General features: G+C 44.4%; 1 long non-coding RNA gene across 1 annotated transcript; it reads left to right on the top strand.

Moving 5' to 3' along the window:
• The first annotated feature begins 10,345 nt into the window (after positions 1-10,345).
• LOC146172613 (uncharacterized) lies at positions 10,346-23,911 on the top strand. Its single transcript, XR_014702462.1, has 3 exons — positions 10,346-10,698; positions 15,809-15,896; positions 21,572-23,911. It is a non-coding gene; the product is annotated as an uncharacterized LOC146172613 (long non-coding RNA).
• The last annotated feature ends 261 nt before the right edge of the window (positions 23,912-24,172 follow it).

The following is a 24,172-nucleotide window of genomic DNA, read 5'->3' as shown; positions in this document are numbered from 1 at the left end:
CCAATATCGCAGGCTGTGGTATTCTAACCGTTTTGAATTCCTTCACGGGGTCACCAGCGGAAAAAAGCAGAATCGAGACAATGCTCAGGCCCTTTGCAGCAATGTTCACGGAGGCTCCGGGGAAGGCCAACGTACTAACCCACAGGATTGACACCGGCGATGCTCGTCCTATCAGATTCAATCCAAGGCCCTTGAGTGTCCGCAAGCGAGCGCTGCTGGATGGGGCCCTCGACGAAATGGTGGCTACCGGTGCGGTGAGACCTTCAAAAAGCCCCTGGGCGTTTCCTGTTGTTCTCGCGCCTAAGAAAGATGGAACAGCACGGTTGTGTGTCGATTATCGACGTCTGAATGCTGTGACAGTGCGAGACTCTGACCCTTTCCCGTCTGTTGACTCTGTCATGTACTCACTTGGGTCAGCAAAATTTTTTACAACTCTTGACTGCAGTAGGGGATTTCTGCAAATCCCAATTGACCACCGCGACATTGAGAAAACGGCTTTCACTTGCCACCGGGGACTGTTCGAATTTGTGCGCTTGCCTTTCGGGTTGTGCAATTCACCTGCTACTTTTCAACGGGTAATGGATATTGTGCTCGGAGACGCTACATTTAACTACGCTATGGCCTACATGGATGGCGTAGTAGTGTTCTCAGAAAGCTTAGAAGAGCACCTCCGTCATCTAACGAATGTCCTTCAACGAATGCAGAAGGCGGGCATCACCATTAACCCCGGTAAGGTTCAGTTGGTGACAAGCACAATCAATCTTCTTGGGTTCATTGTGGAACAGGGCACAGTTCGCCCGGATGAAGAGAAGCTTCAAGCCATTCTGCAGCTCCCCCCACCAAACAACATAAAGAGCCTCCAGCGTTTCTTGGGCATGGTGGGATTCTACCGCCACTTCATCCCGAACTGCGCTGACCTGGCGCGACCCCTCCATCAGCTCCTCCGGAAGGGTGCCCGCTGGTCATGGACAGAAGCCGAGCAGGGATCATTCCGTTCACTGTCTGCATCCATCGCGGATACTGCACGCCTGCGGCTTCCAGACCTTAACCGGCCATTCACGGTACAAACGGATGCAAGTGAGTGCGGAATTGGGGCGGTATTGCTTCAAGAACATCAAGGTAAGCTTTGCCCATTGGCGTTTGCTAGTCATACACTGACGGCACCGGAAAGGAACTATACTGTGACAGAGAAAGAGTGTCTCGCGATTGTGTTTGCCCTCAAGAAATTTGACATGTATTTGGATGGCGCAGAATTCACTATTCAGACAGACCACCAGGCCCTATCGTGGCTTTCGAGGTTGCAAAATCCAGCTGGCCGTCTGGCCCGCTGGTCACTCGCTCTCCAAAAGTATAATTACAGGGTAGAATACAGAAGAGGCACTTTCAACAAAGTGGCCGATGCCCTGTCACGAGCTCCACTTCCGGGCGAGGGAGAGCGAGCACCCGCGGTCCATGCTGTGACAGCTCCTGCCGACACCTGGGGCACACTGGTGTCCCGTCAACAGCTCCTTGACGCTCAGCTTTCAGACGACCAGTGCAACCAGATACGCCAAAGCCTGAACAGCGCCAGCCCTGCAGGGAGCCGGGCACTTAACGGAAGCTATGACTGCTACGTGGAAGCAGAAGATGGTTTGATCCTGCGGTATATACCTGCTGCGGACACCGACAGTGGTGAGTCCGCATTTCGTGTGGTCGTTCCTAAGGGCCTACGTAAGCATTTTCCAGAGTACTTCCACGATACACGCCTCGCAGGTCACAGCGATGGCAAGAAAACATATGACAAATTGTGTCGCGTTGCAACATGGCCCCGCATGAGAAGGGATGTCCTGACATTCGTCCGCACTTGTCATACCTGCCAGACCGCGAAGCCAAGGGGAGGAAAACCACCGGGCCTCATGCAACCTGTAGAGAGCCGATACCCATGGGAAATTGTAGCTTGCGACATAATGGGTCCCTATCCCAGATCAGTGAAAGGGAATCGCTACTTGTCAGTAATTACTGATCATTTCTCGAAATGGGTAGAATTGTATCCCCTGAGTAGGCTAGACTCGAAAATAATTTGGGATAAGCTACTAGAAACATTCACTCGCTTTGGTTTCCCAGCTCAGCTTATCACTGATAATGCCACGTATTTCACCGGTAGGATATTCACTGCCACTTGCAAAGTTCTTGGCGTGCAGCACAAAAAGACTATGCCCTACCATCCTCAAGCAAACATTACAGAGCGAGTGAATCGAAATCTCAAGACTAATGGTGGCATTCACTGAGCGGCACAAGGACTGGGATGCTCGTATCCAGGAGATGGCCTTCGCCACAAGAACCACGGTAAACCGGTCAACAGGTTTTACGCCAGCTGCCATTCTCCTTGGTCGTGAGCTCAGGTTCCCTATTGAGCATGCTCTGAATGGCTCTGATTTACCGGGTCTTAGCCATTCTAAATTTTCTCATGATCTTTCCAGCCGCTTGGCCGAGACTCTGAAGGAGGCAAGGGAAAACCTGGACCTTGCCCGCCTGGAACACTGTAACCAGTACAACAAGGGAAGGCGACCTTTGGAATTCACAGTCGGCGACAAAGTCCTTCGCCGCACGCACCCACTAAGTGATGCAGCAAAAGGGTTTGCTGCTTCTCTCGCTCCACGATGGACTGGCCCTTACACGATAACAAAGCGCGCGTCTCGGCTTTCTTACTTTATTCGCCATGTGCAGGGTGGTCGAGAAGCCGGACCAGTCAAAGTGGCCGATCTCCGAGCTTACCACGGCCGTCCACTAGCCACATAGAACCACTTGACCTACCAGGCACTACGGCTACCCACGCTCGGCGGATACCTCCAAGCATGCGCCCCGCCAGCAGCAGTACCAGTTCCGTCCTTATCCCGCGTTGTTGTTGTTTTACACGTCGGGAGGTGTCCCGTCTTGAGAGGTGGGGAGTGTGGGGCCCCACAGCCCCTTTTAGCGTTTCGAACCGCGCGCGCTTCTTTCTGTTTGTGTTGGTGTCCGCCCGGGCAGCGCGAGTACGGATAAGCGAGCTGCCCGGAGCGGGGGCGGAGACAGAGGGTAGATAAGCGCGTTGGAAGCAGGGCTCGGGGCTTTTTCGTCGGGCGGCCGGCCAGAGAAGGGCGGCGTGGCAGCGTCCCAAGCCGGCAGGATGTACACGGACGACGGAGCGGAGTCCTGCGAGGCGAAGACGGAAGCGGCGCCTTCAAGGGAGCCTTAGGAGCGTTAGCGTGAGTGCTGCCACGCGAGTAGCAATGTTTTTGTACCGTGATCAACGCTTTGGCCCTATTACTCGCCCTATCCGCGCCGCAGTGTGTTTTGTGTTGTCACGGTGAAGCCCTGACCCATGTTCCGTTTTATTCTGCATAGTCCATTGTCGCGAACTTCGACGGCATGTTTCCAGCGCAGTTTTGACCAATGCTGTTTCTTTTCTATTTTATACTTTTCTGTTGATCCGGAATAAACCGGTGTTTTTAAGAAAGACTTGGTTTTCACTCGTCGGGCGAGACCATCGCTCGCGAACCCGTATTCTAGAAGGCATGGCTGACTTGACGTCTCAGCGCTGTCACATTGTCTTCGAGCTCATGTCATTCTGCATACCTGGTGACGATTTCTACATGTGGATGCTACAGCGCCTGCGCGTTATCTTAGGACTATTATGTCTGCTGTTGTAACTGGACTGCGTGTCTTTAGTTAGACATTGTAATCATTTTAAACACGAATAACCACATTATAGTATAACAACGTCTTCAAAGCTCCCAAACCACGCCATTATATTCCGCATGGAATGCATGGAATGAAATGCTTGCATAGCGCTATGACGCAGATTCACAAGGCGGAGTCAATTTAATGTTATTTCACAGGATTGCTTACTGCACGAATATCTAAATGGCCAAACGTTGCTTACCTTCCGCTACTCTCAAATATCTCGTTTCACACCTCGAATTTCCCTAGATTCATTCCCCTCATCGCAGTGAAGAGATAATGTAGTACAATGCAAGAGTAGAGGAGCAGTGGACCGGATGAGGTTCTAAACTAAATTTAAGCTTCTATTGAGGAAAATGCAGAAAACTAGAAGGCGTTTCAGGTATGATCTGGATCGAATTCCATCAGAATATGCTGTGCAAGTGAGTAATCGATTTCAAGAATTAGGTTTATAAGACGGAGAGCCTGAAGAGATGTGGACTGATGTTCGTGATATAATACAAGAAGTTGTTACTAAGGTAGTTCCATAGCAAAAGAAATGCAATCAAGCAAACTTGTTATCTGAAGAGGCTTTGCAAATAGGTGAGGAGAGGAGGCTGGCAAAAGTTATGGGGAAAAGAGAAAGATACAAGGTTCTCAATGCAGATTTTCAGAAAATAGCAAGAAAAGATAAAAATGCCTTCCTGAACATACAGTGCCGAACAGTTTAGGACAACAGCCAATTGAGGAACACAAGAACTCTGTATAAGACAATCAAATATATCAAAGAAAGCTTCAGTGCTAAGATAAGCGTGATAAAATACAAACAAGGCAGGGACCTCATTGAAGCCTTAGAGATAAAGAAGAGGTGGCAAGAATACACAGAAGAACTGTAGAAGAAGGACCCGGATATGCAAGCCCAACATAAGATGGTTGTGATTACTGATCTCGAGCCGGGCATCCTGAACAGTGATGTCGAATGGGCCTTAGCCAGCCTTGCTAAGGATAAAGCTAGCGGAATTGATGGCATTCCAGCTGAGTTGCTTGAAACCCTCAACCATGACGACGCTGTTAACATTATGTATACATTATGGCAGCAAATTTGGAGAACCCTGCAGTGGCCACAGGATTGGAGGAGGTCAGTTTATATCCCCATTCCAAAGAAAGGCAATGCCAAAGATTGTTATAACTACCGCACGATCGCGTTATTTCGCATGCTAGCACGGTGATGTTGAAAATCCTCCAAGGTAGGCTGCAGCAGTATGGGGATCGGGAGCTTCCGGACGTGCAAGCCAGGTTTCGCAAGGGCAGAGGAACTAGATACCAGATTGCCAAGCTTCGCTGGATCATCGAAAATAGCAAGAGAGTTCCAGAAACCCATCTACGTCTGCTTTATTGATAATGCGAAAGCGTTTGACTGCGTAGATTACAGCAGATTGTGGCAAGCTCTCCAAGAGATGGGAGTTCCACTTCACCTCATCTGTTTCCTCAAGAACCTGTATGAAGGGCAAGAGGCCACAGTCAGAACTGGGCATGGTCTTACTGATTGGTTTCCGATTGAGAAACGAGTGAGACAAGGCTCCATACGGTCGCCCTGCCTATTTAACCTATATGGTGAGTGCATCATGAGAAAGGCCGGTCTGGACGAGTCTTCAGCTGGAGTGAAGATTCCTGGAAAACGTAACAACCACCTCAGATATGCGGACGCTACCACTTTAATGGCAGAAAGTGAAGTGTAACTCAAGAGACTTCTGATGCGCATACAAGAAGAGAGTGAGAAGTTTGGGCTTAAACTGATCATTAAAAAGACAATGATCATGGCGTCTTACCCTGTCAAGTCCTGGAGCATCAAGGGACTAGAAGTGGAAGCTGTGAGATTTTCTCTTCTTGGGCTCCAAAATTACCCCGGAAGGAGACTGCAGCCATGAAATTAGGAGACGCCTGCTTTTGGGAAAGAGAGCCATGGCTAGCCTTGACCGCCTAGTAAAGAGCAGAGACATTACACCGCCAACCAAGATCCGTATAACTCGTGCCATGGTCTTTCCAGTTGTGATGTATGAATGCGAGAGTTGGACTGTGAAGAAGGCTGACCTCCGAAGAATTTACGCGTTTGAATTATGGTGCTGGCGGAGACTCTTGAGAGTTCCTTGGACGGCCAGAAGATCAAATTATTCGATATTTTCGACCATAAACCCTGACTGCTCATTGGAGGGTCAAATTCTGTAGTTAAAGCTCAGCTACTTTGGTCATCTGACGAGAAGAGAGGAGTCGCTGGAGAAAGATTTGATGTTGGAAAGGCTGAGGGTCACCGGAGAAGGGGTAGGCAGCGAACGCGATGGTTAGATGGCATCCTCGAGGCGCTGCAGATGAAGTTATGTGATGTTAGGAAGATAGTGAGAGACCGGAAAGCGTGCGTGATATGGTCCATAGGGTCACGAAGAGTCGGACACGACTGAACGACTGAACTAAACTGTCATGAGTATTCTGACATTCGAGTCAGGGCTCTCGCCGAAATTCTAATTGCAATCCGCCTAGCCAGCCAGCTGCATAGCCTGGATCCTCCAGCTATCTCTCGACAACGCGGCCGTCGCTATTCTTTGGGCAAAGCTCGGAGAGTTTTTTGACTTAGGACCCAGAGCCAATCTTTATGGCAGATGTCCAAGACAATTAAAACAGCATCCGCCTCAGTCACCGTGGCTTTGGTGGGGCCATATGCCCGGACAGATGCCAGAAACAAACGCGCTTGACAGGACTGCCAATAAAGATGTTTCAATCAACTGCTATGTTCTCTATGTCGTGTCCGGTCTGGAAAACAAGAAATAAACCCAGGCAGCACAGGGCAGTGGTCTCAATATTGGTAATGCGCAGGTAAACGATGGTCCTACAGAGGCCAAATTTGCCGTTGCTCATCCAACATTGGTTAAGCCAGTGCACAACACATTAATGATGAACCAAGGTTCACGCGCTACACCAATGTTGTTAATGCCGTACTAAAACGTTGCCGATATTGGACTTGTTTATCCCATGCTTCCAAGATATTGATACAGCCGTGTTTAGAACCTGGCTACATTGGACACATATGCCTTGCGTTCACCCAATATTGGACGTGCCACCTCTAAGAATTGGCTACATTGAACCAATTTGTACTATATGCTCCCATTATAGGCCATGCCGGTTTTTAAAACTGTCTATATTTGACTACTTTCTCCCGGCTTATTCCTATATCTGCCAAGCCGTTCTAGAAAACGACCGACAATGGACCACGTTGTCCCTCGATGTCCCGATATTGCTCGCGCCATGATGAGCGCTGAGGCCTGGCTATGTTTAATTACAAAATAGTATTTAGTGTGATTATTCAAGTGAATACAGGGGTCGATATTCGTATATTTTAATACACGCATACTTGAAGCCATTCTATAAACTTTCTCAGGAAGCATGTCAGCTAGAGATATATATATATATATATATATATATATATATATATATATATATATATATATATATATATATATATATATATATATATATATATATATATATACATATATATATCGAATACTTGGAGCTGTTTGTGATTTTCGCCTTAAAGTAGTGGCAACGAGAGGTTATATATGATTAAATACCACCGTAATCAAGGACACGCATTTTTATATTATTGTGCGCAGGCTAGAAGCCATTTATAGGTATTTTTACAGAAACCATTGAATTGAATTACATTTAACGCATTCAGAGCATCGCTGCTGCAGCCGAATTTCGTGTTTTCCCGTCCAGTCATTTGATGTACAACTGGTATTCACATGCCACGTTAATATATTGACACTTTGGTTCCTGAGCATGGCACGTGAGTCCTCGTTATACCGAACAGCTAAGGAAGGATGCTAAAGGAAAACATGGCACGATTAATGTCTCATTCTTGCGTAGTGGTGACTGTTTAGGTTGAAATGACAGTTTTTGCATATACAAGCCTATTCCTTCGGGCTTCATGAAATATAAAATGGTCTGCAAGCTGACGCACCTAGTGGTCCATATGCATCTGTACTGCTTACCACTAATAAAAGAATTGACTTTTGTAACATCGTACTGTTCAAGCAACACAAATCAACACTCGGTGGGTTAGCATTTAGCTCTCGCTTTAGCCTAAGTTGCACACGAAGTTGCACAAGAAGTTCACACTGGAGCTATTCATGAAACACGCATAGCATGGCTGAAGAAGTCGAATTTCGCGTTTTCTCGTCCACTCATTCCATATACAACTGGTATTGTCATGCCACGTTAATATATTGACACTTTGGTTCCTGAGCACTGCGCGCGAGTACTCGTTACACCGAGTAGCTAAGGAACGATGTTGAAAAACATGGGACGATGAAGATCTGTTTCTTACGTAGTGGTGGCCAGTGAGGTTGGAATGACAATTTCGGCATATAAAAGCCATTGCCCCGGACTTCATGAAGTATAAAATGGGCCGTAAGCTGATGTGCCTAGTGGTTCATATGCATCTGTATTGCTTATCACGAATAAACGAATTAACTTCTGCAACATCGTACTGTTAAATCAATACATATCAGCACTAAGCGGGTTGGAAGCGGCTTAATTAGCGCTCTAATTTGTACAAGTTGCACAAGGAGGTTCACTGCAGCTATTTATGGAACACGCCTATAAGTCACGTGAATGGCAATGTGAGTCGCCCCATGCACGTGATAAAATTCCATATGTCGCGTCATGTAACAACGCATATTCCTGCGTTCTTTGATGCGATATTTAGTCCTCGCCTGCCGATGTGTATGTGGTAAGCTTTTGTTTTCTGCGTAATTAATTCCAGTCTTGCGGAGTTTTTATCGACTTGCACTGGCACAGGCCTTTTGCATTTTAGTACTGTGTTCTGGCTAGTAAATGTGGTATTTATTAAATAAAATGTACCAGGAGCTGTTAATAGCAGCATTTGTGATCATTTTTGTTCGTTTTGGTTGTTTCCTGCATGAAGCTGTAATATAGTTGGACTCACTTCTAGTACAACGCGTCACGTTATTTAGATGTAAATTAGTGACGCATGGAGGGTCAACATAGTAATAAAATTCGGCCGACCTCCCAAATATCTTGCTTAAACGAATTAATGATTTCTTGGATCTGAGAGAAATGAGTGCATTGACGATAGGTGTTGGTTGAATGTGTGTCATCCTAGTTTAACAAAAAGCCCACATCCGAGTGCATTATTACCTTAAGTGTTTTAGACCTGTTCTTTTCTCTTAGTAGCCTTTCTATTCCACCATGAAATAACAAGCCATAACACACTGCCCCACATTTAACAGTGCTTAGAGCTGCTTCGGAGAAATAAGTAACTTAGTTGAAAAGTAGTAGGAGCAAAATGTTTTATAAATAAGACTAAAACACACAGGAAGGCAAATATTTGTGCGAGAGCGTGAAATCCGCGGCTGGCGGAGCGAATGAGACAACGAAGGGACACTAAGAGGAAATGAAAGAGAGCAGTGGTAACGTGAAAGGGGAGGTGAGAGGTATAGTAAAATTAATATTACAATAAATATATGAGCTCGCGACACGCGCACGCGATGTGTTCAGCCAGCGCACTCATAGCTCAGAACAAGGGGGGGGGGGGGGATGCACTCCGCGCCCGAAGTGTTGCCGCTGACTGAACAATCGCTCAAATTCCATCTCCTAGTCGTCCACGTCGCCTGTAGGTTTCTATCCTACGCGTCGCGAGGCGCAATTTGTTCTTTGTGGTTTTATACCTCTGTCACATTAGCAGATTTAATGTCATTCGAATCGAATGTCGTTCCGTTTATTTCGGTGCTGCATTCTAAAATATTATGTCATTCTCAAATGTTGACAATTATGATAAAGTGTAAAATAATACTGCGCTTAAAGGACATCAGTACGCACAAAAGGCGTTTGAAATGACTGCGTCGTATTATAAATTTGAATAAATATTTATGTACGATAGTAAAGTGAAAACATTAAACATTAAAAAGTGAACATTAAAAAAGGAATAATATATTTTTTCCACTTTCTTCGGGTCTGATACTAGGCTGTGATTGCTTGCACAATGAAAGGAAGCGAACGAAATGCTTTGCAGAATCATGTAATTTGGTGTCTCTACCGTTTTATAAACTCCTTCCTTGTCTGATTTCGAAATATGCCCAACTCAACTCGATTACTTCAAAAACAAATCTCTTTATGGCTAAGATGATAATTCATGACCAACGCCTAGGGGCTCATCTATAAAGTAGAAAAAATGAATTGAAACTTCCGGGCATCTCTGTTAATTTCAGGCATTTTTATTAAGAAGAATCATTTGCATGGTTTTTTATTGAATTAAACTGTAGCGTATCGCTTCTGCTCTAGAGGCTGAAAAGCTGTTGCATATGCAACAATTTAATTTGCGATATCGGGCAGTTACGCCTACACCTGCCTCTCGTTTTTTCATCAAGATATTATAAAAAACAGCATTTGATAAAAGATGCTTTTTCACAGGTCGCCCTAAAATATCCGCACACAATATTTCTAAAGGACGGTCCATAATGCGCATAGATGTCTTATCGCATCTTTTTGTGGTTTTCTTGATATTTCAGTGAATATTGCTTAGCGTTGACGCCCGCGTGCTCATGAAAAAATCTCAGCCGTGCAATGTTAAAGTCTGCGCCACTAACACCATAATCTATCCGCAGCTAGTGATGTGTCAAAAATGGTGAATGAACAGATTATTTAGGGGAATAATTTATTTTCCTTTGTCATCCCCCATAATGTTGCCGCCTCTGTGCCATCGCTTTATTTGATGCAGATGGCTTTAAGCTACAGACCGATATGAAGCTCTTCTTCACAGCACATGTCAGCTGGGGTATATTACCTAGCAGAATAGTCAGTCAATATTTCTACGGCTTGTGACGGAGTGGAGGCACGACCGCGACTTCGCACTCGTGCTGTTCAAGTCCGCTGTGTAGTCGACACAGTGCATTGGACGAGCTAGCAAGACTGGTACGATGGCGACGGATTTCGGGGTCAAACTACGTGAGTACTGTTTTTTTAAGCGCATCACCTGTGTTTTGCGTGCGCATATACGAACCGGCCCCATGCTCTTAGTTGGACCACACGGCGTGCTTGATGATTTTGGTGTTGGAGCCTTGGCTTACAATTAAAATATTCTAAACAAGCTTCCTCAATCACGCAACTATAGATAGAGAAAAATGGTTCCTGAATATGTGGAGTGTTTCGTTCGGCCATGCTGCGTCTGCAATCGTTCTGCAAACTTTTTCAGGGCACTGAAATTGGAATTTTTATCGACGGGTGTTTGAATCCTAGACCACGGGTATAGAGGCACAGAAATGACACTATTAAGACGTAGTAGGCGTGCGCTTTAACGCTTTCCGTAGTGGTATTCTAGATTATTCATATCGAAATACTCAGCCTCTCGCGAGTACTTCTGCGTTTAAAATGAGCCTCTTCGCTTTTATGTTCCATATCTCAGTACTGATCCGGTTTAATTGCGTTGGCGAAAACAGAGACAGGTCTTTACTTTGATATGTGCGAACGTGTACCGAAATTTCACTAGATGCAGTTACTTGTGATACATCGGGGCCTTATCTGCGACGCTGGATTCCCAAGAGAAATGCTTCCCATTCAGATATGCGTGTTGAGCATCGTCTCTCCTATGTGCTTTTGACGCAAACTAGAACGCGCTTTATTCTTCCTTTCATTGCCGTATTTACGATCCCACATTCTCAAGGAGTGTTACCTGTCATGATGCTCAACCATTGCGATTGGATGTGATGCACTTGCAATCCAAGTGAAAGTGACTGGCAAGAAGGTTGTATAGAAAGGCAGCCAGTCATCCTGATAGACAGATAGGTGTTGCGAATGCCTGTCCAATCACCTCGTTCAGTTGTTCAGCAGCGTATGATGTATGACGAAATGCTGTAGCAATGTAATTCAAAACAACGTTCAATAATAAATTAGTGATCTCTTCAGCAATCATTCATAGCGATAAGGGATACCCAATAATTGAGAAAGCTTAAGCTTAGGCTTTATGATTAGACGTGATGGATGGATGGATGGAATACAGGAGCGTCCCCTTTGAAACGGGGTGGTAGCAGTAGCTATTATGCTCATATTTCTCCCTATATTTTAATTATTGATTTAGATTGGTTAACTAAACCATCATTCTATTTCTTAAATGTTTTGTTTCTACTTTACTAACGTTATGTCACTTCTCTGCTTTTAAGCCACCAATCTTTCAGTCGCTTTTTGCTAGTTTCCACCGCCGGTTTATTCACCCCGCCACTGGTATCTCTAAACCCCGGAGCTTCAGGAACAGTGATTGCGCCTGCATCAACTTCCGGATGGATACCATTACTTTCGAGTATAATATGGTCAATTGATGCTTTGCGTACGCATTGCTGCCTCGTGATTATCAGATGATAATTTGATTACACGTGATTGTTTGCGTACGTATAGAGGAGGTTTATGCTTAAGCTGGATATTTATGCATTTACCCGCAGACATAGCTGGACGTCATTTATATTGTCGACAGCTTCGTGGCGACGCAGACATTAGGGTCGGGATCTTTCGCTTAGCGGACCACATTTGTCCTGCGTTGGCGATCTTCAAATGCTCGCTGACGTTAGAACTCAGCCTGTTCCGCACACTCACGGCGCTCCGCGTTCGTTTTTATTACTCGTAGTTCGGTCTCCTGTCCTCGTTTGAACTGTCCAGGTGCGTCATTTAGAGCTCTCACTACAGTTTCTTAATCCGCCTAGTGAAATCTTTCTTGTCGGCAAGCGCGACCACCACAAGATTTCCGCGAAGGTGCATCACGATAGCACACATCCCCAAAACTACCACACTATTAATCCAATCTGCTACAATGCCATACGATGTCTCCGCACTCGAACCTTCCAGAGGGTACAGGTGGCCCAAAATTAATACGGAGCACGCGAGCGGCTCGCCGAAATTTAAAAAAACTGCATGTCTTTGTCTTCTATGAGATGTGCAGCAAAGAGACATGTATTAAGTAATACTTTGAAAAAATATTAAATATGGGCTTGTTAAAACATAGTCATTATTAGAAATTTAGTTTTAAATGTGTCAAAATATTTTATATGAAGTTATACTTGGAGCATACTTCAAACACTTGAAAACTATTTGAAATATATTTAGCATGCAGTGGAAAAGAAAAGGTAAATGTTATTCGTACTTGTGGCGTCTGACAGCATGCATTGGCCATGGAATGGCCCTTGGGAGTAAATGAATGGTATCGCCTGAAGAAAAACTGCAGACGTTTCTGGCGAATGTAAGCGAGAAGTGGCAGCTTGTTAATTTAGCTAGTGGGACATAAGCTTCCAGGGGGTACTTCAAGAGAGAGCTCAGCATATGCGCTTCTTCAGATTCTCTGCCCCGTCAAGAATAAGACTTAACGTATATGTTCATGACTGAGAATTCAAAATCGGAATGCTTGCAATCGCAAAAACGGGGCCAGAAGGCAGCCTGCGACAAATTGAGTAGTGTGCTGTTGCATGTGCCTCCTGCCAAACGCTTCGTGCACACTTTTAATGCGGGACAGCGTCAGCCGCCACGGGACGCCTTGTTTGATCGGGTACCGGAATCTTTGGCTGGCGCTGAATGAACAAATGCTGTTTACCCTTTACTGGAGGCTACATTGAGCGAACAACCGCAGTTCTGTCGCGTTGTAAGTCTACACAATATGCAGTACTGACCTGATGTGAATTTTCACTGGAATCGTGCGCTCAGGCAGCAGCAAAGATGAAAGATAACGTAATGATGTAGGTTTTTAAACAACGAACTGTCGGTACCTAATTGGTGTTACTTATTGGCAAAATATGACTAGCACAATTTCTATATTGTGGCACAGAAAAGAAATTATTATAGCTTTCGCAAATGTAAACATGCTGTTCAGCGTAAGCTTCGCACCAAAGTCACGGTGCGTAGAACCTGAAAAAGATCGTGAGCAAAACCGGCGTGAAGTTTCCTTTTTCTTCTAGGAAAAAGTTAGAGGTTTGTGCAAGTCAACCAAGAAATTAGAAAGGCAGAAAGAACCACCGAAAAAAATTTGTCAACTGTTGTTGCGTACACGATTTCGCTGTCATGCGGCCGATTTTACATCGAGAAAAATGAACAGTGCGTGAAAAAGCGACTGCCTGAGCAAGCGAAGGATATAGAAAACGACTGAACCCGAAGTAACAGTCATTCATTCCACCGATTGCAAGGATTGTGAGGCGTGTTTAGGCCATTCGACATTCATCACCACTCAACATTCAAAGACCTGACCTGATGCGTCATTTAAGAGGTATTTCACATTCACGAATTTGGTGACACATGTACCAGTCAACCTTATGTGGCTCTATACCAACAAGAGCTTACCTATCTCAATCAGGTATAGTTCTGATTGCTGCAATTTGTATCTCGGGACCATGATTATATCCCAATTGATTTTCCTTCTGTGCTTTGGTTATATGCTTTATATTGCTGCTTGTGCCGCCATAAACTCTTTGGTTTTTAGTCAGCGCATGTTTCTGTCTGGCCTTTCCACTCGTGCTGTGGGTTAGCGCTGTTTCTTCATTTCGTTCAACATGAACCAACCAGCGTGACAAAGCCAAGTTTTTGAAGTATTAGATTGCAGTGATGTGATGTCGGCTGGGATTCATCAATGATATAAATATGACATCTAGTCCCGCCGTTTTAATAGTCATTGATCTTAGAGGACGGGTAATGCTGTTTCCTTGAGACATCTCGTGTGCGATTAGTGGTTTTGTGAATATTCTCCGATCTTGAGCAAGTTCACTTGAATCTGACAGTCTGTGAGTAGGAGACTGAAGTTTTGAAGTGGTGGAGTTTGTAACTCAAAATAACGATATTGTCGTTGTATTAGGTTTTTCATAAATTTAATGAGTATTTTCCTTTCTTCAAGTCCTATTGTGACATCTAGAAAGTGAATTTTTCAGTTCAGTAATTTTCTTCCAAAGAGTGAATGAATTGTTCCGCACTCCTGTCCATATTACGAATACGATGATTCTCTCTCGATGATTCTCCTCTATTTTCGAAATTATGTAGAACACTGCCGAAGGAGTTTTTGGTAACAGCGCCTTTTCAACTCCTAGTTGTAATTCGTTTTCATCATTTAGTGTAGTGAGTCTGCTGGGATCCGAAATGGGATCGCAAGTCTCACTTTTTATCAGATATTGCATGTAGAGCAACGACCCCCCCCCCCGCCTGTCAGGGTGATTTATTAAAATGTTTCTGCAACCATTCAATTCGACCACTTCCCAGCCCCCATAATACCACTTTCCGGTGACCATTACTATGCTGAACATCAACGTAAATTGCTTTAGTAAGTGATCAATGTCATCTTATTTCTTGCGTACCATGCATGTATGTCAGGAAATATTTTGAGTGAAGATTCATGATGACTGAAAGATTCGTAAGGCAAAATGCTGATAAGACATGGGAAAAAATTGTGAGGTCTTCGAGCGAATGAAAAATACTCGGTAGGCGTGCTGAGCAAAAATACACACTAGACACGCGCTATTTTTTTTTGCATTGCTTAGCACTGCATCATGCTTCGTTCGGAACTTAAACTGGACAATGCTCTTGCTTTTCTTGACACTCATCGTTGGTACTCGTTGACAAATTTCGATGAGTGATGCTTAAATGGGCTCTTTATGGCTGTGTCAATTTGAGAGAAAAATGACAGGAGTGCTTTCACTTTCTTCACATCTGACACCTTGAATCTCAATATTGCATTTATCAGAGTAATGCTCTGACTACACCAGCCTGCTGTAGACATCCTGTACCTAGATATCTATAGGCCCTTACATTTCGCGTCTAGCACACTATTTTCAGTTTCAAGCTTTTTGTTGTTCTCAAGCTCAGCGTCCAGCGTTTCCTTTAGTTCATCGGTAGTATTGAGGGCGCAGTACAGGCTTGCTGTAAGTTTCTTCAGTTTGCTCGCGAATCTGAATCTGTAGACTACAATTTTTCGCGGAATAATTTGATCTTCTGAAGCAATTCCACTTTCATACTTAGATATACGTGCACCTATCAAATTTATTTCCTATTTCTGTGGTGTCATTTTCAGGATCTAAATAAATTGTATCAAACTTTACAGGAGCGCTTCCCATCGTTTGCATCGCGTCGCATTTCACTCCACGTTACGGGACCTGTGTCATCAGCATTGCCACCCATCCGATCCTCAAGTGAGTCTTATCACGAAAACGAAGGGCTGTACTATCAAATGTTTTAGCTTCGGCTGTGAGGAGAATCTGCCTGTCGCGCAGCTTCTCTACAATGCGGTATTATACCTCGCAAAGGCGCGACATGTATTTACGAAGCTCTTACTCAGCGTTACCATTTTGTGGGCGAGCTCCAAACCTGGAAATATAACTGAATCGAAAAGTAATAAAAGCGTTAAATAATTGAGAAAAAGTTAGATCTTCTGTCTCATTAATGCTCGTTTTCGTACACTAGACTATTACCCAGGAGATCACATTTGTGTACATTAGCCCAAACGGCCAATAATTTCCGACGGACGTCCGGTTAAAATCCGCACGTCCGAAGCAGGATCGGGATATCCGCCGGAAAACGAAACACACCTAAAAACGGTCATCCGGATTTTTTTTTTATTTTCAGATACTGTCAATCCCAAACAGGGATTTTTACAGGAGTGGGTTCTTTGCTCGTACAGGCATGCACACATATGTACAGAAGGGTAAAATCGAAAACTCTTACAATACTAGCAAAAAGAAAAGAAGCAAGCATATAAAAAAATGAAAGATACAGTCATTCACAGGTTGACGTCATCACAGGTTCACATTATACATAGAAAATAAAACAAACACATAATGATGTCAGCACTTCCTCGTGGTTGACAATATACAATTTCCGGAAAGTTCAACAAATTTGTGGATAGTGGACTGTGAGACCACTTCCTGATCTAAAGAGTTCCAGTCTCGCACAGCTCGCGGGAAAAACGAGAAACTGTATGTGGTATTAGCACAAAAATATTCTTGAAGTGTGAGATGATGCTTATGACGGGTTTCTCTGGAGGTATTAAAGGAAATATAGGTGTCAGGATTTACTTTAATCTTGTTATGCAGGATGAGATACAGAAATTTGAGACGTTGTAGCATCGCTCGGCAAGATAATGTATGAATACCGATCTCGGCCAGCATCTGCGTCGGCAAGTCGGTTCGCCTATATCTATTACAGATAAAACGCGCGGCTTTTCGCTGGACAGCTTCCAGAGTAGATATCTGATTTTGGGTGAATGGAAACCACGCCACGTTCGCGTATTCAACTGCTGGGCGTATAATCGTCTCATAAGCCAGAAGCTTGGCTTCCTTTGTAGAGTAGCGCAGGGTCCTTTTCAGGAACATTAGCTTTCCCATCGCTTTGCTTGCCACATATTCCACATGAGCCGCCCATCCGAGATCTGCTGATATTACGACGCCCAAATACTTATACTGAGTGACAGAGTTCGCTAACTCACAGCTACCTGAAATTCACTGGAATTTTTAAATATGTCGATTTCTTGTTTATTCCCTCTGTCAGAAAGTAAACATTTGAAGCCGTAATCTCATATGAAAGCGCTGACATTGGGGATGTCCGTCGAGTTTACGAGGGAGCCTCTTCGGATCAATATTCAAACAATTATTTACAAAAACCATTCTCTCGATCCAGACCTCAGGAAGGATTTGCAGTTCGCGTGTGGGCACTCGTGCGTGGGATGGATTAATAAGGGTTACCATGAGAATTTTAGACTTGAGCGCAATCATTATAGCATCAATGTAGTAATAAAAAATGTGCCCGTCAATCATTGAGATTTATATCAAATTATCGATGGTCGCGTTTTCTCGCGAGCTATTCATTTGCGAACCTATCGGAGCGGTTCTGCGGTGATTGTGCGCAAGCTTCTTCGCGCAGCTGCTTAGACGCGCTCACTGCACTTTGATCCTATAATCTACATTCGTGATGTCATTACCCCTAAGGAAACATCCTCAATTCATGAACTTCAATCGCATATGCATTTACCCAGCTATTCGCACTCGTGACGGAACATGTACTATATTATGCATGTTCGAATGCTTCCGCTGAAGCATCAACGTTTCATCTGCCATGCTTTATTACATACGTAAAATTCATAGATGGCTTCGGCCTTGTCCTATTGCTTCGGTTTTGTGGATGAAAAAGAAGAAAAGAAGGAAAAGTAAGTGATGAAAGATGAAAAGAACAAGGAAAACCAAAAGAGGAAAAAGGAGGAAAAAGAAAAGAAAAATGACAATTAGCTAAATGTCAATAACGGAAATTACCATAACGAAAAGGAAAAAATAAAAAGAAAAATGAGGAAACAGAAAGTGGAGTAAGAAGGAGGGAAAAGAAAAAACGTATCGTAGAATATTGTTACGACTGGGGTAAGACGTCGGAGCGCTGAACAAGACGATAGGGTAGGAAGCTCAGCTGGTCAACGGCAGCGCGTCCGGCACGAGAGTCTTTTTGAAACGTCTTTTTCCTTCACTTGTGTTCTATACTCCATCTTCTTCTGTACTGTTACATTTTCCCCCTGGGCAGACGAAACCCCCCGAGCGAGGTAGTTGTTTCCACGAGAGTGACACGGCTTCATCCGGGCGACATGGGCAACTTCGGTTCTGACTGAACGACGACCACTTGCTGTCATACGTGCTATTTGGTAGTTCACTTCACTGACGCGTTCAAGCACAACGTAAGGGCCAGCGTAATGCGCCAACATTTTCTGGGCTAAACCACGCTTTCGGACTGTTACAATATATTTTTATCCCACCGTATATTTCGCGACAGCTGCGTCCAAACGTATCTCATGTTACCGAGCTCCCTTATAGTTGTTCATTATAGCAGGCCATTTTATGCCGAGCAAGCATAACCACGCAGCGCCAGAAGCGAGTTGCAGCGTACGCAAGAAATGTGCGCACGTCCAGCTATTGTGAGCTCTATTTAAGAGAACCATTTTCTTCTTGACGAATATCAGCGATGGCGCAGGGTTTACGGCGCTCGATACCTGTACACAAGGATGCGCGATTGAATATGTAGGCAAAAAAGATAGGCGTCCGTATGCGTTGCGTTACAGAACCCCAGGGGTCAAAATTTTGGACCCCTCTACTAAGGCGTCTCCCACAGCCTGAGTTGTATGTTGTATTGATACTGTAAAACAGCATGAGCAAAACCACCTTCTTCGTGACAAGTATTTCTTGTAGCTATTCTGCGGAAATTACAATTCATAAGGTTGCCATCCGTGAAGCGTTAAGGCGGCACATTACAGTTCAATTGCTCCGCAAGCGTTCCCACGCAGTCATGCACAGAGCAGCAGCAATTTTTACGCGTTTTGTTGGAACATGGCCCCGCCGCTAAAGAATCGGCGCTGGCGATCTTGGCATTTACAATGTTCGCCGTTCCAACATTGAGCATGCTGTATGATTCACTACGCATCGGAGAGCTCCTCTGACAACTTGTCGCATACCACATCATAGAACGTAGCGGTGGCCGCCTCGTAGTAGCGCGGCATTGTACAAGCTATTAAAAGATATGTGAATTGAAATACCTTAGGCCAAGCCTGCTTTTTGAGGTTCTTTATCTGATGGGCGAATATGGGTATATTTGCCGGAAGTCGTTAAATTATGCTGATGCGTTCCGCCTCTACAAATATTTTTCTGCTTTAACATCTCTAATACGGGTTTATCTTGGGTAATATCTCGGAATAGGACATGTATAAACTCACCTACAGCTACTGCGCCCTCTCTAATGATAGCATTGTAAATATTGCTTCCTGTTCGCCGACTGAAGGCGTGTCTGCCGGGTTGACACCAAACATATAATCCACTTTGCAGATCTTCAAAGCTATCTGTGTTTATTTTATACATCTATACTAATTCCGAACCCCGAACGATATCCCAATAATATTGACGAATGAATGCAAAGATATATTCAATGTCGACAAGCCATATACACTGGCAGGAATATATTTACCAATGAATGTCATGATCATGGAATCTTAAAAGTAATTTAAACCAATTGGATTGGACAATACACGAAGTGTGTAAATAATGATTGCTAGAAAGGTAGCACAGCGCAAGTAAATGTCATGCGGACAATAAAACAGTGTGACAGATGGTCGTCGATGTGGCGCTGGCTCGAAGGTATGCGAGAAATTGCGATGAAGGCCTTGCACCTGGCGCCTGAGCTTCTACCATAAGCTCCCCGCACCAGAGCCACGCACAGCATCTTCCACTACGTGGTTCGAAAGAATTTTCTAGTGTGCGCCTTTTACTCAAGGGCACGGTGCTCTTGTTCGGGCGACGTGCGAACTTCGCCCCACACAGGGCGGCGGTGAACGGCCGGAAGCAGACTGGACTCTGATCCCTGCAAACGTGCCTCAGGCTTCATGTTATATTAAGCGTGAGTGCCTCGCGCTGCACTAGTACACAGCGCCAAAATAATGTTTTTGATGATAGTGTGCTGACAGAGATAGAGAGACAGAAAGAGAAGTTTGCCCGACGCTTCCCTCCTTGCGCGCTCTTTGAGCAGGTGATATCTCTCATACGTTTAAACAATGACCAGTGTGATGGGGAAGCTCCCTGTGACGCTGGTGCGTGGTACAAGAATTGGTTTTGCATTTAGGCTTTGGACTACCAATCGGTTGTAGAGAGGTTTACGTTCTCTTGTCTATGCGTTTCAAAAAAGAAATTGGGAAAGGTTAAGCGCGAACCCTGGTTCGAAACCGTCAGACACGGAAGGCTTGTATCGTACAACCTTTGTAATATCGGACCGAAATATTCAGTTGGCAACGTGGTTGTTTTGAAGCTGACCGGGCTGAATAGGTTATAGAATCAGCTTTCATTCAAATTTGTTATGTTTAAACAGCAAAGACAAAGGCATCCAACTTAACCGCAAGTGCATCCATTTAAAGCTGTGAACGTTTCACGCTTTCAAAAAATTAGTTCAAACATTATCATTTCAAAAGGAAACAAGTCAACTTTCGTGACATGTTTTTCATTATGTGCAGCATTTATTAAACGCCTTCCGTCAAAGGGGTTAAACACGTGCGATTTTATCCATCTGTTTCTGTGTGCTTATGCTTTCAGCCAACTCAACAATAACTTTGACATAGAGGTGATGAATTTGTCATTGCTGTCTTTATGTTGCTACCCTACTGCCTTGAATATGTGCTGAGAGCATAGTTAAATCATTATTGCACATTGTGGTCAATGGTTATATTATTTATATATACGTGACAAGTCGAAACTTTCCAGGTGTGTGACGCCTAAATATGACAAGCAGTGTACCTTTTGCTAGGTGTGGATATATTTGGTATTGGTAAGACTCGTGAAAGTTTCAGTGCTGAAACGAAGATGGCTGATGAAAATCACCAATTTTCACTTAGAACCATATGTAATAGAAAAGATTTCACGTGCTTTCGAACAGTATACCATGCATTGTAGATTCAATATATCTTTTATAATAAACGATATGCCAAAACTTGATATTTTAATATTTTATGTGGTGTTAGCCTGTTGCTGGATGATAAAATTTTCAAACGATATGCTTATAAAAGCTGCTTGTAGCCTGAAACAAAATATAATGTGAGTACTTACATAAAGACATGAATAGAAAGTAGCATGAAGGACTGCTCTTACAGGGCGCGCAACTCGATGTCATTTGCTTCATCTGTGTATGTATTACACAATAAATAAATTAGTAATTTATATGCAGCAATATTCTTGCTTTCTTGGCAGCAGGGTCGACTTGCATAATACACGGTACGCGAATTGTACCAAACAACTGATGCAAAAGGCAAGCGAACGTATATTTGCTAACATCCTTATTTTACACACTTTATTTTCAGAAGAGGTCAACGTTCCTGCCTGTGGTCAGGAAATTTCTTCTGGGCTAATCTCCGCACAAGCTCCTGAGGCGAGGCATAGCCGTCACTGCCAGTATAGTCCCTAGCCCAACTCATATTTCATGGCAAACAGTTCCTGCTCCGACAACAGACCTTCATGGGAAGGCAACCAGTTCAAGTGCCAATTATGCGCGTACACCTCACCGAACTTCGAAGGTATTGATATACATATGGTGCTGGAACACCCGGACGAAAACCCGGTCTTTGATTCACAGGTTCCCATGGTGTTTACAAGGAACTTCAACTTTGAGAATCGTATGGTACATCACACAGTAGGCCAAACATATCAAGCTGAGGTGTGCCCAATTCCCTCTCCTGAGTCTAACATTCCAACTCGGCAAACTAGCGCGGGTGGTAGCTGTATTCCTCGACAATGTGAGACGGACATTGTTCAACTGCGCAGTCGTCGCATTTAACCGACCACAAGCGCACGCAGACCAGGGTTTGACCTTACGAAAGTGTCCTGCGCTCTCAAAAAACACCTTGTCCAAGCGAAATAACTCGACACGAGCGCGCGCTCACCGGCGAACGACGTTACAAATGTGACACTTGCCCTTATGCAGCTACTAGCTCTTGCCAAATAACTGAGCAAAAGCACCGCAATCACACTGGTGAGAAACTTTACAAATGCGACGCCTGCCCTTATGCAGGAGCTACTTGGGGAAGGTTAGCGGTGCACAAGCGCACTCATACTGGCGAGAAACCTTACACATGCGACATGTGTCCTTATGCATCTGCTACTTTGGGAAATTTAACTCGGCACAAGCGCACTCACACTGGCGAGAAACCTTACAAATGTGACATGTGTCATTTTGCAGCTGCTAACTCTTCACATTTATCATGGCATAAGCAGAGGCACACTGGCTAAAAGCCGTACAAATTCAACGCATGTGCTTTTGCAGCTGTTCTCTCTTCACATTTCGCTCTGCACAAGAGCATGCACTCTGACTAAAAACCGTATATTCTACATGTATGCTTGACCAGCTGTTCGCTCTTCACGTTTAGCTTTGCATAAGCGCCCGAACACTGGCTGTAAACATTGCAAAGACGACATGTACCCTTGCGCAATTCACCGCTCTTCAGATTTAGCTCTGCACAAACGCGCGTACACTGGCTAAGAACCTTATAAATGCGACATGTCGTTTTGTTCCTGCACAGGCTTTGAAATCACCTGCATACAAGCGCACGCACACTGGTGCTGAACCTCAAAAATACGATATACACTCTTACGTAGCTGCTCGGTCTTCACATTAACCTCTGCATAAGTGCATCACGCTAGCCAGAAACCTTATAAAATGCGACTTGCGCCCTTTGATTTAGCTAGGCTTCGCGTTGAGCTGTACATAGGCGCAATCACACCAGAGAGCGATCTAAAATGTGTCTTGTTGCCTTTTGCAGCACCTCATTACTCATGTTTCACCCTACACCAGCGCACGGACACAGGCCATGCGACTTTATAAATGTGATTTTAGCGCTTTATCACAACTCGGTCTTTGCATTTAGCTCGGCACAAGGACAAGCATCCGAAAGAGAGATTTTACAAATGAGACAATATCAATTTTACCGCTTCTCTGCCTCTGCAATAACTCGAGACTGCGAGGTACCGTTTTGCAGCTGAGGGATTTTCAAGTTCTGCTTAGCACAAACGCACTCACAGCTTCCAAGGCTGATCATCACTCAGCACATGGGACACACACTGACAAGCAATGCTACCAATGGAGCAGTCTCCTTTTCCAGCTATTCAGGCCGCAACAGTATCTGCTAAGAGGGAAGCACACGGCAACGTGACTTTTGACGGGCGATTGATGATATCATGCATTTTAATCTTGCGCAGTTTTACGCGTCATATGTGTTTACCTGCACCAAAAGCTATCGCTGCAACATTTGCTCTTTCATGTGTTTATAAACCATAGCCTAAAGTTAGCAACCTTTTTTGTTGTCACACGCACTGTGTTCTAAGGGTAGAGACCCGCGCGTGATGAATATAATGGTCTACAGAATATCTAATGACATACGGAAGATCTGTTTCCTCCCTTTTTACAGACATCGGCTCTCGTTCTCCTAGCTTTGCAAAAAAGTTTGATACAGCGCTAGTGCTTTGGTTGTTGTCTGAAAAACCTGTTGTATGTGTACATAACAATATGTCCTTAGAAATAAATGCACGACTGACTTGACCGCTGAGCGCTGTCACATTCTCTTCGAGCTCATGTGATTCTGCATATGTGGTGACGATTTCCACATCTGGATGCTGCAACGCCTGTGCTTTGCCTTAGGCTTATATTATTGCACGCATGTTAGAAGCCGTTTATTGGAATTTATAGAGAAACCATTTGAGTCGAATTGCATTTAACGCATTCATAGCATGGTTGCAGCAGCAGCCGAATTTCGCGCTTTCCCGTCCACACATTTGATGTACAGCTGGTATTCACATGGCACGTTAATATACTGACACCGGTTCCTGAACACGGTGCGTGAGTCCTCGTTATACCGAACAGCTAAGGAAGGATGCTAAACGAAAAGATGGCACGATTAATGTCTCATTCT

This window comes from Amblyomma maculatum, unplaced genomic scaffold (assembly GCF_055883805.1).
Source record: "Amblyomma maculatum isolate TAMU_Amacu unplaced genomic scaffold, ASM5588380v1 scaffold_13, whole genome shotgun sequence".
NCBI classification, from domain to species: Eukaryota; Metazoa; Arthropoda; class Arachnida; order Ixodida; family Ixodidae; genus Amblyomma; species Amblyomma maculatum.
Note: the sequence above shows the minus strand (reverse complement) of the source record. Positions and strands in the feature narration are given on the sequence as shown.